Here is a 16,231-nt window from a genome sequence, read left to right as displayed (position 1 = left end):
CTTTCGCCGTCACGCCACCACCGTTCACCTGTGCCGTCGCAGTCGTCTGTGTTTCGTGCGCCGTGTCAACAGGTTTTAGTGTTTTTTCTTGTCCAGCGTGACTGGCTTCGAGTATATTGTTTTCCGTGTCTACAGTTTTTGTCCGCCATTTTTATTGTATTATCTGCACCTCCTTTATGTCATATATTGTACCACTCACGGCTGAAGAGCAGCGTACTATGCTGCTGACAACCCACCTTTGTACAAGGTGTTTAAAATAACAATAAAGAAAAAAAGAATTCTTTGTTGCATGTTCCGTATGAAGCCACTGATCAGTTTTAGCAGTGCATTAGACGGTTGAGTGTACTTCTTTATTAGACACGGTAAATGTACAGCGGAAGTTAATGCATTATCAGCTCACAGTGGGCCGAAATTTGGCTTTACTCTACCTACACAGAGATTTATTCTCTGCAGCTCTCGCCTGCCATCTGTCGGCGACAATCCGTACTACTCGAGTCCGGCTTTTCTCCATAGCGGGCGGCTGCTGCTCTCTCGCGTCACTCCTCTACACTACGTGCAGCTGGCCGAGTTAGAATCACAGTCTTCTGCCTGGCTGGATTTCCAAAGCTGAGCTCAACGAACAGACTGGCGCCGTAGGCGAAAGAAAAAATTGTCATTTCAGTACAGGAGCGAGGGAAGACTAATCCCGAGCCAGTTGGTACGAAAGCTGATATTCTTGGCATTTCAGCGGAATTTTGCGTCATAATTCGATAGTTCCACTGGATGAGACGAAACGCGGGAAGAATTTTTGAGTGAATCCCCCTGCTTGGGCTGACAGCATCGTGCTGTTTACATACGGTCCACCGAAACCTGGAGAATAGTCGAAGTAAGGATCTAAAATAGGAAGTTTGAAAGTATGCTAGAAATTCGATACAAAAAAATAAACAAGATGCAACAAGGGAAAAAGACGCAATTTGCGGCTGTGATGGAGATGTGTTGCAAGAAGGATATGTATGTGTAGCCAAGTCGTGGTCGATAGATCGACCAAGAAAGTTCCTAGCTGTAGTTGAAAATACCGAAAATTATGAGTACATCTCTCCACGCTGTGTACTTCACCCGCAATCACTCAATCACATGGCGAAATTATTTGTAATGAACAATTCTGAGGCACGAATTAATGTATCCGAGCCCTCCAAAAATTATTAATTACGATCATCGCTGATGCTGAACGCAGCTAACACTTTGTTTTTTGTTACCATATCTAACGAGCACCTTACCACAAAACTTTATGGGTATGAAGTATATCATTTACATATAATCAAAAGATGTGGCCACTTATTGCAATTCTGTTAGAAAATTAAAAATAACTAAATGATATTCCTGCGATAATGTATGTTACTTCCAATATTTTCCTGCTAAACTTGTCAATGCGAAGTAAAATAAGCAGTGCTTGAATACTGCAGTGTTGCTCGGTGTCGCCAACAGATGTCAGCTCAAGACGCTGTTACAGAAGATATGGCTTTGCTTTTAGCATGGCCATCTAGGAACAAGGCCGCTACACTGTCTTTGGAGTCGCTCGTGATGTAAGTACTCGGGTCATAACAAACACAAGGCAACATGTGCTGTCGTGGTTGATTCGCATGTGTAGCCGTTATATGATTGTGAATTGAAATGTTAGTGTAAAAGTGTTCATAGTACTTCAACATATAAACATGCCACGTAGATGCTGTATGCCTACTTTCCACAATTTTCCACCGTTTTACAATTTAAGCACCATTTTATCACCTGTTTTTCTTGTTTCTTTTCTTCTTACGTTTTTAACGTCTGTAGGCTGCAGAGCAGCGTACGGCGGGGGGGATCATCGAAATGCAGTAAAGGAAAAAAAGAAGACTTTATGCATGCTTGTAGAGGCTATTAAACTGCTCGGGAAAGAGTCAGTACATTCCATTTCCCTCGTGATGAAGATGCATGGAGATAATGGATAAGAGCAGTTCACCGTGATAATTTCATCCCTTCAGATCACTCTGTGGTAAGTAGCAGCTTTAGTAAATAAACCTATGAAATGGTTCTGTTTAGTCTGAGTGTTAATTGTAATTTATAAACATAACCTGTATACATAGGCCAAACTTTTCTCATATTAACGTAACGTAATCCATTATTTTTAACAGATTTGTGAGCTGCATTTCCATGCACACGAAATAGAAAGAAGTACATCGTCATATGATGCTAAGACTGGAAGATTAATTACACGCCTCTTGATCGTCCACGTTTAAGGAAAGGTAAGTTGGTCGTTTACGGACTTAAGTTAGGTTATATAATTATTGGATGAATCTCTTACACTCCTGGTTTATATGGTAAGGTACTGAGAATTAATATTTGTTTATAGGTGCAATACCAGCACTATTGCCAGCATGTCCTGATTATTTATCTACACCATAAGAAGGCAATATCTTTCTTTTCGTTGAAGGTATTATGTGATAAAATTAATAGTAGTCATTTGAATGAGTGGACCTGTGTCAAAAAGTTGAATGGTGTGTATTTTCCTTTAATTAGTGAAATGCCATTTTTGAGAGTTCTGTGGTATGTTACAATTAACGCAAGTCTCACTTTCACTGTCCATGTCAATGATTAACAGCTTGGTCAAATAGGGAACATAAAGTTTCTAGTAACCATAAGTACCAAAACACAGTTAGCTAATATTCTTAATATTGTCGAGTTAAAATTTAGCAACAGAGAAGATCAGGAACCTAATGAGAGTATTGATTTCATAACCACTATTTTGAATAATTTATCTGAAAACTTGCCAGATAAACATGAAATTATAAACTTTATGGAAGAACAGATTCCATTGCTAAAATGCAAAAAGAAAATTGCAAGATATTCGTGGGATATTTTAGTTTTGTGGCCATTAGTTCATTCTATTTCTCCTCAGTGTTACAAGTTTTCAAGAAGCAGTGGTATAATAACTATGTCTAGCCCTGCTACTCTGACTAGAATATGTGGTGGATTTGCTAGTAATACTGCTCTTGAACAAGTTCCTTCACATTTTCTGGGATACATAACTACCTTCCTTAAAGATATTGTATTGAAGTTAGAAAGCATGGAGTTTGAAGTTGTTGGTATTGTATCTCATAATAATACCATCAATAAGAAAGCTGTATCTTACTTCAGTGATCCACCCGAACTTCGACACTCTTCTCCAGGTGCTGGAAGTAGGCTATTTTATTTTCTTATCGATAGTGTGCACCTATCAAAATGCATAAGAAACAACTGGCTGAATCAGAAAGAAGAGATTATAGAGCTTCCGGATTTTAATTATGAGCCCGGGTGATGGTTTTGCGTCTTTCAACAGCTTGAAATCTCTTCATTTGCTGTAAAAGGCAAATTTATTGACATTTGCAAACAAGCTATGTCTTAAACCACTGTATCCCTGAACCATAGAAAGGCAGAATGTAAAACTTGCTCTTCATATTTTTGACCATACAACAGCTATTGCTCTGAGAGAATTAGGCTCTAAACACAATACTGAATACTGCAACTTTCATTGAGATCATTTGCAAGTGGTGGATGCAGTTAATGTAAAAACATTATTAAAAGGTCAAAGGTTATTAAATAGGATTCAGCAGCCAATAACCAGGAATTCTAAGCACATACTGGAGTTCCTACTTCAGTTTGCAAATTGGTTAATAAAGGAAAATTCTCAGGGTTTAATTGGTCTTAGCAGATAAACACATTTAGCTCTTAGGCATACCACTCTCACATTGGTGGATCTGGCTAGGTATTGCGACAATGAGAAAAAGAGGCAATACTTTCTAACAGGCAAGGTTCAAACTGATGACCTGGAAAGCAGGTTTGGTAAATTTTGTCACATGAGTGGTGGTAATTACCATGTGTCAATTAGACAGATTTTTGAGACAGAAAGACTCTGAGGGTATGAAGCTATGTATCATTAATATTAAAGTCCCAAAAATGGGTGGTGTTGTAATTGCCAAGGATGACATTTTTTCTACTGAGACAGATATAAATGACCTCCCAGGAGTGACATATAATGAAGAGTTAAATGTAGTTGTGGAAGATGTTGATATACAGGAATTGGATGAGTATGTGTGGCCTGTACTCCACTACATAAGTCGTTACTGCTCATATGCAGTCATTAAGAAACTTAAATGTGATTATTTATTTTATTTATTTGCCTGTAGACAACTGTTGTGTTGTGTAGGCACAGTCAGATGGTTATACAAATGATTATACATAAGGTCAGTAGTTACATAGTTATACAGATTGTGGTACAAATGATTACACAAAAGATAACATATGGTATATGATTATACAAAATGTCAGTATGGTTGTATGACATAAATTACAGTTCCTTTGATCACAATCACATTTATAATAATAGAGAATCATATTTTTTCATCATGTAGGAATTCACTTATGCTATAGAATGCTTTCTCTTTCAACCATGTCTCTACTACCATTTTAAATCTATTCTCATGCAATTCCCTCGTTCCATGTGATGTATTTTTGTAAAATGTTTTGCCAGCATGTAAAAAATTATTTCGGATTTTACTCAAACGTGTCCAAGGATGTCTAATAAGTTCCTATGTCTGGTTTCATATGAGCGCACGTCTGACCTGCTTTCCTACATGTGGGAATTCTCTTTGGCATGCATAAGTGCTTTAAGTATGTATAGACTGGGAACTGTAAGAATTTTGTGCTCAATGAAGTACTGTCCGCAAGAAGTTAAATTGCTCACACCAAAAATATATCTAATGGCTTTCTTCTGCCAGAGGAAAACATCTTTTGCCCCAGCAGAGTTTCCCCAAAGAAGTATTCCGTAATGCAGATGAGTATGAAAATAGGCATGGTATGCCATAAGTATGCACTCCTTACTGACACAATGCTTCAGTTTCCTAAGGAGATATAGAAATCTTTCCAACCTACTGCACAGCTTTTCTGTGTGAGTATTCCAGCACAATTTGGTATCAAGATAAATGCTTAGCAATTTTACTGAATGTCTGATTTCATTAGGTCCATCATTAATATCTCTAAGGGAAGACAGGATGTGTTCAGTTTTATTTTTGTTTAACGACAGCCTATTTTCGTGGAACAAGTGAGCTGCCATTTCCTTCATGGATTTGTTCATTTGTTTGACAACATCCACATCATTATGTGACGTGATAAAAGTTGTGTCATCAGCATACATTACAGATTTATATGGTAATGTGTTGGGCAGGTCATTCACATACACAATGAATAAAAAAGGTCCCAGTACAGACCCTTGTGGGACTCCATATTTTACCTTGAGAAGGTCAGATTTGTTGTTTGAATTTATATAGATCATTTGGTTTCTGTTTGTCAAATATGATTTCAGCAGTAATAGTTCTGTTTCAGTTATTCCATATTTTTCTAATTTCTTAATTAAAATGCTATGTGAGGCAGTGTCAAATGCCTTGGTTAAATCAAATAAAATGATAATTAAATGGACACCCTAGCTGCAAACAGGCGTTGATGTACTTCATTGGGGTCATGTTGAAATTGTGTGCCCCGACCGGGACTCGAACCCGGGATCTCCCGCTTACATGGCAGACACTCTATCCATCTGAGCCACCGTGGACACAGAGGATAGTGCGTCTGCATGGACTTATCCCTTGCACGCTCCCCGTGAGATCCACATTCCCAACATGTCCACACCACTACATTCGTAGTGCGCCTAATAGATGTTTGCCCATCATTCTCATTACTCGTGGCAGATTAATCCACCAACTCCCGTACGAGTTCGGGCATAGCGTGTGCATTCGCACAAGAAGGTCAATGGCCGGGAAGCCATATTTTTTTTAACTATATATGACAGTAGTATCTGTTCCCGAAAGAACAGTTACCGTGGATAACCATGCAGCTTTGCTAGAAATGAAATGATAATTAAATGGACACCCTAGCTGCAACATGTCCCCAATGAAGTACATCAACGCCTGTTTGCAGCTAGGGTGTCCATTTAATTATCATTTCATTTCTAGCAAAGCTGCATGGTCATCCACGGTAACTGTTCTTTCGGGAACAGATACTACCATCATATACAGTTAAATCAAATAAACTTGTATAGGTATGTTCCCTTTCTTCAAAACCTTGTAATATTGATAAGACAACTTCCTGAACTGCTTTTATTGTTGATAGCCCAGTTCGGAATCCATACTGAGCCTTATTGAGACGGTTGTGACACTAAAAAAAATCGTTTAATTGGACTTTCAATAATTTTAGATAATATTGGTACTATTGCTATAGGCCTGTAATTTTGGTGTGAATTTCTGTCTCCCTTTTTGTATATGGGCAATACAATTGTCAGTTTAAGGCAGTCTGGAAATGTTCCCTCTGTAAACATCCTATTGATTAAGTAAGACAGTGGAATGCATATAGTGTCATATTTTCTTTATGGTAAAATTAGAAAAACCATGGATGTCCTCAGTTGTGGAGTTGCTTAGTGATCTGACTACATCCAGCATATCCTTAAGATAAATTGTTCTCCATTCAAATTTTGGGAAGTCACCTGTCAACTCTGTTTCCTGCAATTTGGGAAGTCTGTCTTCACTATCATCTAAATTACTTTCATCTGTCATAGCTAATTCTCCAGAATTTATGAAACTATTATTTAGTTCAACTGCACTTAGAGGAACAAGTAAATTTTCTGCAAATAGCCCAGTTTCTGCTTTAACTATTTTCCATGCTGCTTTATATTTGCTGCTGGAGTGATAAATATAGTTATCATTAGCTTTTTTCTTTGCAGAAATGATTTCTTTTCTGTACAGCTTTTTTGAATTGGCATATCAATTTCCGCATCATATTCCCCAATCTGTAATGTGCTATTGCAACTCATCAAGACACTTCAGTAGTACAACAAATGCTGCAGTAAAACGGCTCTCCTCTAACAAACTTCTGTCTAAACCTGACAAAAACCAGCATTTTCTGTCAGAACTATCTAAAGATATAGGAAATTGAACAGTTAAACTTTTAGGAGTGCATATTGACTCCAAGTTGACCTGGGAAGAACACATTAGTCACATCTGTAAAAAATTGTCAAAGGTATCACATCTATAATGGATACTGAGAGATTTATGTACTATAGAATAATTAAGATTGACCTATTTTGCACTGCTCCAGTCCCACATTTCTCACGGACTGCTGGTGCGGGGCCACTCTACACATATAAGCCATCTATTGACGATACAAAGAAAATCTTGGTACTAAATGCTTTTCATTTCTTGACTGTGAAAATGATGTAAGCTTACTGAATTTATAATTCGATGAAATGTAAACACTTCAGATGGCTGGCTGGCAGATATCTGGTGCAACTCAAGTAATTGTCTTTTCTTCCTCATTTTCCCGAAATTTTTGACAAGAATAGGATATGAATCTAAGGTCCACTCAGCATTGTAAGTGAATGGAGTAAACAGTATATGCTTTTATAGATATCAAATTTTTACTACTCAAAGATACACAGACGGTCCTTTGCAAATGTCAGATCAACAGTGAACAGTGCGAACCTCAACCCCACCTGTTATATATGTTTTCAAACAGTTGTTTGATAGTATTGCTCTATTTAGATATTACAATTAAAAATGATCAAAAGTCAATTTGCCCTCTTATTATTTTCAGACATTCAGTTTTGGGTAACAGCAAAACAGAGCAATGTGCTACAATGCAGTTTTAGTATATGCTAATTACAAGACAATGTAACAGTTTCAGATGCTTCTACTATTTTATCGATTTTTATGTGTTTGATGTGTTACTGTTTCACAATCATTTAGATATTATATCATCTAGAATGAAAGATTACTGTTCCTAACATAATAATTATTTTGTAAATTGGAATCTTGCCACAAATGAGCAGAGAGTTGTGGTATCAATCTGCGTGATACCCTTTCTAATGTTTTCTCTTACACATCAACACTTTCAAATATTATTGTGTGTCACCAGGCTATTCACGAAATGGAGAACTGGTAATGAGAATAAATATAAAGGTAAAAAATAAGGTTTCCTGAGCGTAAGCGAATACTGAAGATACATAGTAAACTGTACTGCCTACACAGTTACCTGGTAATCAGCATCTTACTGCCACATGTATTCTGTGAATAAAAATATATTTTATACATCCAGGACTTGTAATTTTGGACTATATGATTTCTCACTCACACAGTTTCTTTTCTCGCACTGTAGAAGCTAATTGTCTCCTCTATCATATCATATGTCATTTATTGTTAATCCTTGAAAAATTGCACACAAACTGGATGACTCTTTCTGTCAACCAGAGCACTTGCGTAAAATAACATGCGTATGTGATTAACAACACAGTGTGAAACATCGGGTAGACAACACACAACGAAACACGTAAAGATTAACCGAAACTTTAGAACCAGCTACAATAATGTATGGGAAAAGTAAAATTTCATATCTTCTGACCCAGTAATTTTGATGTGTTTCTTTGTACACAGTTCCATAGTTTTTAACTAATCCTGGTTGCGCCAGTGTCCTATATGTGGTCTCCTTTACAGATGAACCATACTTTCTCACTGATTAAAAGAAAGCATTTAAATTACAAATATTTACACACAATTCCGCAAAATTATATAATGGTATCAGGTGCCATGCATCCTGCATTTTTGGTGTTACAACCGGAGTGCCTAATAAGGAAATCACCGCATTAACAATTAACGCAACTGCTGACAGTGGATGCAGTACACTGATCAGGAGATTACTGCAGACTGAGATGGTCACTCCTTTGGAACAAAAAGGTAGACACACCTGGAGCTGAGAACAAGGCTGGTCGTATGTGGGTGCCAAGTTATTTTGAGCTAGATGTAACGTAGTGATGTCTAGAGTAGCACGATGTCTATGTTTGTGCCCTATTTAGTGCACTTTTTGTTACAAAAACGAACTGCAAGGTAAATTCAGAAAGCACATACAGGATAAAAGACATGTACCTCATATATTGTACGTAACTACAAAAAATGCAGTGGTCGAATGGTATACTGCCTTTTAACCACATACAATAAATAATTCTACATTGTTTCATGATAAATAGTTGAGAACATCTAACTGGTATTATTACACGAGTTTAATATGTCAGTTTTTGTTTACATTTTATGCTTAATATAAGAATTTAAGTATTATATTATTTTGCTGTCTTGTCATATTTACTGTTACCACTATAAATGCATAGACAAATCCACGAAAAAGTAAAGAATCACATTTTTTTTCATAGGAAAGTATTACAAATGTACAATTATATTAGTAATAAATTGCAAAACAAACAAATGTAGAGAATTTGGATTATCACAAAGAAGTCATTCTACGAGAGTCTGCCAGAACAAGAAACGAACAGCGATTATTTTATGGGTGGTTCTGAGCAAATCACTTTGCTGGGAGTGTCTGGATTCAATACAATCAAGCAACTAGCTTCTGTTGAATGTACACAATGTGAGGACAATGATGTGCCGCTGGCTACGAATCCACCTTTACCCCTTTGTGGTCATGACTCATTATTATTCTTTTATATAAATGTCAGGTCATATTCGTAATCCTAGTATTCTGTCAGGCATAGACAAGAAAACTGCATTACGTGTTAATAAACTCTGGCTTAGTGAAGATCAGCTGCAACTGCCATGTATCACAGGGGATGGACCTCTGATACACGTCAGTCATGGCATACTGTGGGAGATGAAGCTGGCACCCTCTGCCTGCTCCGACTACACCCCAACTACTACCAATAATTCTTTTCTGTCTTTTTCTGTCTATGGACATCTTTTGGTTCTGATTTTCAGTGATATCCATATGAGAGGTAGGCATAAATCTGCCCATTTGTTATTTAGGTCAGATATCATTGTTACAATTGTAGCCTAAGGATCTGACAGCAAAAATACAATTACTTTTGTTTCAAACCATGTTAATTAAAAGTTATGTCTGATTAAACATTTTACTATAGCAAATAACAGAGAAATATATTTTGAGCTACTTTTGGTAAGGATGCGCAAACTGGCTTGCTTCATTAACTGACTGAGCCATTAGTTATAAATTTTGCACAATCTGCCACGATGCTCAGTATTATGCTTGTACCCACAAACGGATCAGTGCCACTGCAAATGCATAAAATGATTCCATATACTTTTCCAAAGTCCTAGATCACTACACTTTTTACAAACCAAATTAATATTGACAGTTATAAGCAAATTTTTTTTCCAACAATGAAACGTTGAAAGCAATATGTGAAAAAACGAAACCAAAATTGTGGTGGGGCATATATTTTTTTAGCAAACACCATCCTGTACTCATTAAGATTTTCAGCTTTATGACTTCAGACTGATGTGTTACTGAAGAGGCTCCACAGAGGAGAAAACATAAATCACGTTGGTGGGCTTACAGTGTCCTTACTGTGGGTGATACAAGCATAGAAAATGCAATGGAGGCAGCTGCACCATTACGACCCATGTTAAAAATGATAACTAAATTTTTGTACTGTATGCCAGACACTAATATTGAAGCATTTGCTCAGTCCTTGAAGAAAATTGACCTTTATTTTTATTTATTTTTTATTTTTTTGCAAAACGATCTAAGGACAGAATATGTATTCATGGAGACATAAATACTGATCTAAGACTAAGGGAACCACACAATTTAGTTTTGTTAAAATCGTACGACTGGATGACTTGTACTGCATTAATGATACTTCATAACAATTTTTCTGCCATCATCAGTGTTCATTAGTGATACTTCGGAGAATGACAGCAACTTGACAACCTCTCATCATATGTCATGAAATGAAAAATATCTCGCCGCCGCCCCCCCCCCCCCCCCCCCCCAACTAAGGTATTCAACTGCTTACCCAACTTACGCGACATCCTTCCCTGCCCCTATTCCGAATCAATTGCCCCATGGGGCTTATCCTGCAATAGATGCAAAACCTGATCCATACCACAACACACTCCAGTCCTGTCCCGGGCATCTCCCATCCCATCAAAGCAAGGGACAGATGTGAAAGCAGTCGTGTGCTCTAGCAAGTTACCTGCAACCACTTTCTGGCATTCTACACGGTCACGACCACTAACAAGTTGTGTGTCCACACGAATGGCCACCGCCAAACTGTCCAAGAGACAGCTGGACCACCCAGCTGCTCAGCATGCCACCCAACAGGATATGCTCGAATTTTCTAGATTTGTCAATGACCCTAAAACATTGCTCTTCACATTTCACAAGCAAAATTTCAATATGTTTACACAAACAATTTTTCTCAATTCTACGTGAGTACATAAAATGCACAAATTTGTTTTTCAGTGTAAATATTGATCACTCATAGTGGTATCATGATTTAATATATTGTTTACTGCAATAGGTGTGCAAATGTTGCCATTTGATGTATTGTAAAATTCAGTTTTTGGGTTCTGCTACCTCTCAATTGTAAAATCACAGTTCTTTTATTTTGTACTATGCCATAAGGTACTGAGAAGTTCTAAATCCATGTTGCTTATTCACTACATGTATGTTGTAATTTTACTTAAAACAAATTTCAATTACTGCTCTTAAAATATTTTGGCAGGCTGTTGTACCACTTGTGTATATTCATAAATGTTTCTTAGTCTGAAGTAATGGTACTGTGCTCATGCAACTTATTACACATGTTATCCTTAATGGTGTACAGGAAATAAAATGCAACTGTGAAAATAAATATCTTTTATTACGTTTTCTTGTATCTTGTCTTGAAATGAGGTCCTTCCTAAACAAGCTTACAACTACTTAACCAAGAGTTCTTTTTTGTAGCTCTTTGTCTTAGGTAGTTATCATAAAATATTAATGCTGGATTACTACTTCATGAATGTAGATCTGATGCAAGTGTTTGTGCACTCTTTTACAACAGTGTTTTGTTACTGTGTGTACCAACCCAAAGAAATATTATTCTATGTACACTGTACCACTTTGTCAAAAGGAGGGAACTATGTTTGATCCAAGAGCTACCTATCATACTAGTATCTACAGCTATCTATCATACTATTATTGACAGTGCCATAAGGTTAATATATTTCCAGACACACTAATTTGCCACAGATGGTAAAACATAAAATAATGTTCTTGGGTATTGGCCACGGCCTATCCCTGGCAACCACCCCAGAAAATAAAGGGCGGTGGCACAAAACGTTTGGTTGTGCAATCCTGTAGACGTTTTGTTGTGGTGCTGAGTTTGCGACGTGTCTCACAAAACAAATCAAAGGTATATTGAATGAATTATTGAATAGTTTCTGATAGAACATGGCAGTAATGGAAAGGACAAACATAAGCAGAATAACCTCATTCTGTCAAATCAGAAAAGAATTAAGTCTACACTGATTAGTAACACGATTTCTGTATGTAGAGTACACCACTCTGTCGCCAGTGAGGTGCAAATCAATCTCAAATGAAGTACCTAGGAGTAAGAACTCCTGCATTCGATCAAATACCAAGTTATCAAGTAGTGCTGCTCACAACGATAACAATAAAAGTAATCTGAATACATGTTTGCTCTGTTTGTGTTGCACGTGCAGCTCTTGTTCGTTCCAAGTATGTGGAATGATGTATACAACCAGCAACCGTTCACCACCACAGGTGACTGCCAGCCACGAAATAGTTTTAATCGAAATTTAGAAGAAAACATAATAATCCTTTATCACTAAATCGCCAAAGGCTCATGAAAGCGTCCAACAATAGCCACAAAAGTTTTGTATTGTTTTCCCACTAATATAATCTGACAGGTGCCAAAAAATTTAAAAACCTTTAGTATCTGTCCATTATATGTGTGGGGCATGGTAACTGTCGTGGATCAATCTCTCTAGAAATTACAGTTACCAGCCACCTTTTCTATTTTTCAATCTTTGTTTACCGTGACCAGTTTTGAATCTTTATAATCACATGGTACATATTTATTGCATGTTTGCAGCATTGTTGGAGTTGCCCAGCTGTGGCCAGCTGTGAACCGCACATACTACTCACCACATTACATGCGTACATGTTTCGTTTTCTTGCCATAGCTACATGAGCCACAACAATGCTGCAAATATGCAATAAATATGTACCACCTGATGATAAATCGCTTGTCGATTCAAAACCAGACACGGTAAACAGAGGGGTACATGGAAGAAGCCTCGCTGAAGATCGCAACATGAGGAGGATACGACACACAATGTCATCGTCAGCGGTCGGGCGTACCCTGGGCAATGCTGGTAGAAATTCCAGTGGCAGATCCTTAGACCACCAGAACATTACACATTAAGGAAAAATAATAAATATAAACTGAATAATAAAACTAAAGGCTACTGGCTGCTGGAAACCATTACACAACATTAAATCTGAACTGAAATTCCTTCTTCTGGCAACATCTGCCCTGAAGATAGATATTTAACAAAAATCTTGTGGCACAAAACACTACAATGATTACTTGTGCTATTGAGAAGTAGATGTAAATGTTACATGAGCAGTGACAGATCAATATGTTCATTATTATTACTTTTCAGCCAGTAATCTGTAAGTAGCTAGTATGTAGCCATAAACACAAAGAAAATTAATATTAAATCTCCGACCATAAGAAACACATATCACTGATTGTTCCAAACATAAAAGTTAATCCATCAGCTATAATATGTAAATTCAAAGTGTCTCACCAGTAAACCAGCACAAATTCTTCCAATAGCAGCCTGAAACATTCAATTCATGTCAACCAATTCACTAACCAACATCCAACTCAAGAGAGGGCCACCAAATGCTACAGCACACCATCTACAAACACAGAGACAAAAACATCAAACCCCACCATGACATCACACACCACATCACAGTTATGTCACGGGCCTAAGCAGACGGGTGTAGCATCAGACCCGACCGAGTGCGAATAACCTTACGTTATCCCCACATAGTAAATGGTGACAATGACTGCCAATTGGCAAGAAAACAGGAACAAATTATCTAACATGAAGCTTAAATGCTGTTGGAACTTTTGTTCAGAGTGTGAGTCTTTTGGTACAATCCAAGAATATCAGTACTGGCTGCTTTGCACTTGGAAATCTTTCTCACTGTACTGGCCCACAAACAGGACTCACAGCATAATTTTATTCAATCTGTCCTGCAGCATTTTCTCTTTATGTGCCACAGCTAGGATATAAAATTGTACATTATAACACTGAAATTGTTATACTTACACCCTAAACCATTTACTCCCTAATCGTAATTGTGATTAATAATAAGGGGTGCATTTAGTACACACTGATTTGATTTACGGATTTTCATAATGTCAGTCGAGACATTCGCATGAAGACTTACCTGCTATTTCTTCACAGTATCTCCAGTTCTGCCGCATGTCTCCTTCTGCTGTTGGCGAGTTTCATCGTTAAATACTTTGTAAATGAAGTTCAAGAACTGGCTTAACAAGTCAGAATGTTTAAATGAGAGTTAACTTTCAAGAAGCCTTGCACACTCTTTAAAGCAGTACTATACAGTTAATCTACAGTTCATGACCAATAAATTGTGGTCAGTGTCCACATCTCCCCCTGGAAATGTCTTACAATTTAAGACCTGGTTCCTAAATCTCTGTATTACCATTATATAATCTATCTGATACCTTTTAGTATCTCCAGGATTCTTCCAGGTATACAACCTTCTTTCATGATTCTTGAACCAAGAGGTAAAAAGACGAGGCCCATGAACCATGGACCTAGTCGTTGGTGGGGAGGCTTGCGTGCCTCAGCGATACAGATGGCCGTACCGTAGGTGCAACCACAATGGAGTGGTATCTGTTGAGAGGCCAGACAAACGTGTGGTTCCTGAAGAGGGGCAGCAGCCTTTACAGTAGTTGCAGGGGCAACAGTCTGGATGATTGACTGATCTGGCCTTGTAACATTAACCAAAACGGCCTTGCTGTGCTGGTACTGCGAACGGCTGAAAGCAGGGGGAAACTACAGCTGCATTTCTTCCCGAGGACATGCAGCTTTACTGTATGATTAAATGATGATGGCGTCCTCTTGGGTAAAATATTCCGAAGGTAAAATAGTCCCCCATTCGGATCTGAAGGCGGGAACTACTCAAGAGGACGTCGTTATCAGGAGAAAGAAAACTGGCGTTCTACAGATCGGAGCGTGGAATGTCAGATCCCTTAATCGGGCAGGTAGATTAGAAAATTTAAAAAGGGAAATGGATAGGTTAAAGTTAGATATAGTGGGAATTAGTGAAGTTCGGTGGCAGGAGGTACAAGACTTTTGGTCTGGTGATTACAGGGTTATAAATACAAAATCAAATAGGGGTAATGCAGGAGTAGGTTTAATAATGAATAAAAAAATAGGAGTGCGGGTTAGCTACTACAAACAGCATAGTGAACGCATTATTGCGGCCAAGATAGACACAAAGCCCATGCCTACTACAGTAGTACAGGTTTATATGCCAACTAGCTCTGCAGATGATGAAGAAATAGATGAAATGTATGACGAGATAAAAGAAATTATTCAGGTAGTGAAGGGAGGCGAAAATTTAATAGTCATGGGTGACTGAAATTCGTCAGTAGGAAAAGGGAGAGAAGGAAACATAGTAGGTCAATATGGATTGGGGGGAAGAAATGAAAGAGGAAGCCAACTTGTAGAATTTTGCACAGAGCATAATTTAATCATAGCTAACACTTGGTTCAAGAATCATAAAAGAAGGTTGTATACCTGGAAGAATCCTGGAGATACTAAAAGGTATCAGACAGAGTATATAATGGTAAGACAGAGATTTAGGAACCAGGTCTTAAATTGCAAGACATTTCCAGGGGCAGATGTGGACTCTGACCACAATTTATTGGTCCTGAACTGTAGATTAAAACTGAAGAAACTGCAAAAAGGTGGGAATTTAAGGAGATGAGACCTGGATAAACTGAAAGAACCAGAGGTTGTAGAGTGTTTCAGGGAGAGCATAATGGAACAATTGACAGGAGTGGAGGAAAGAAATACAGTAGAAGAAGAATGGGTAGCTCTGAGGGATGAAGTAGTGAAAGCAGCAGACGATCAAGTAGGTAAAAAGACGAGGGCTAATAGAAATCCTTGGGTAACAGACGAAACATTGAATTTAATTGATAAAAGGAGAAAATATAAAAATTCAGTAAATGAAGCAGGCAAAAAGGAATACAAAAGTCTCAAAAATGAGATCGACAGGAAGTGCAAAATGGCTAAGCAGGGATGGCTAGAGGACAAATGTAAGGATGTAGAGGCTTATC

At 37.7% G+C, this 16,231-nt stretch overlaps 1 long non-coding RNA gene across 1 annotated transcript; it reads left to right on the top strand.

Annotated features, from left to right (window-relative positions):
- The first annotated feature begins 1,817 nt into the window (after window positions 1-1,817).
- On the top strand, window positions 1,818-2,499 carry LOC124741216. The gene is made up of 3 exons (XR_007009925.1): window positions 1,818-2,008; window positions 2,148-2,258; window positions 2,366-2,499. It is a non-coding gene; the product is annotated as an uncharacterized LOC124741216 (long non-coding RNA).
- The last annotated feature ends 13,732 nt before the right edge of the window (window positions 2,500-16,231 follow it).

Source organism: Schistocerca piceifrons, unplaced genomic scaffold, assembly GCF_021461385.2.
Source record: "Schistocerca piceifrons isolate TAMUIC-IGC-003096 unplaced genomic scaffold, iqSchPice1.1 HiC_scaffold_1886, whole genome shotgun sequence".
In the NCBI taxonomy this organism is placed as follows: domain Eukaryota; kingdom Metazoa; phylum Arthropoda; class Insecta; order Orthoptera; family Acrididae; genus Schistocerca; species Schistocerca piceifrons.
This window is presented reverse-complemented; position numbering and strand designations above follow the sequence as displayed.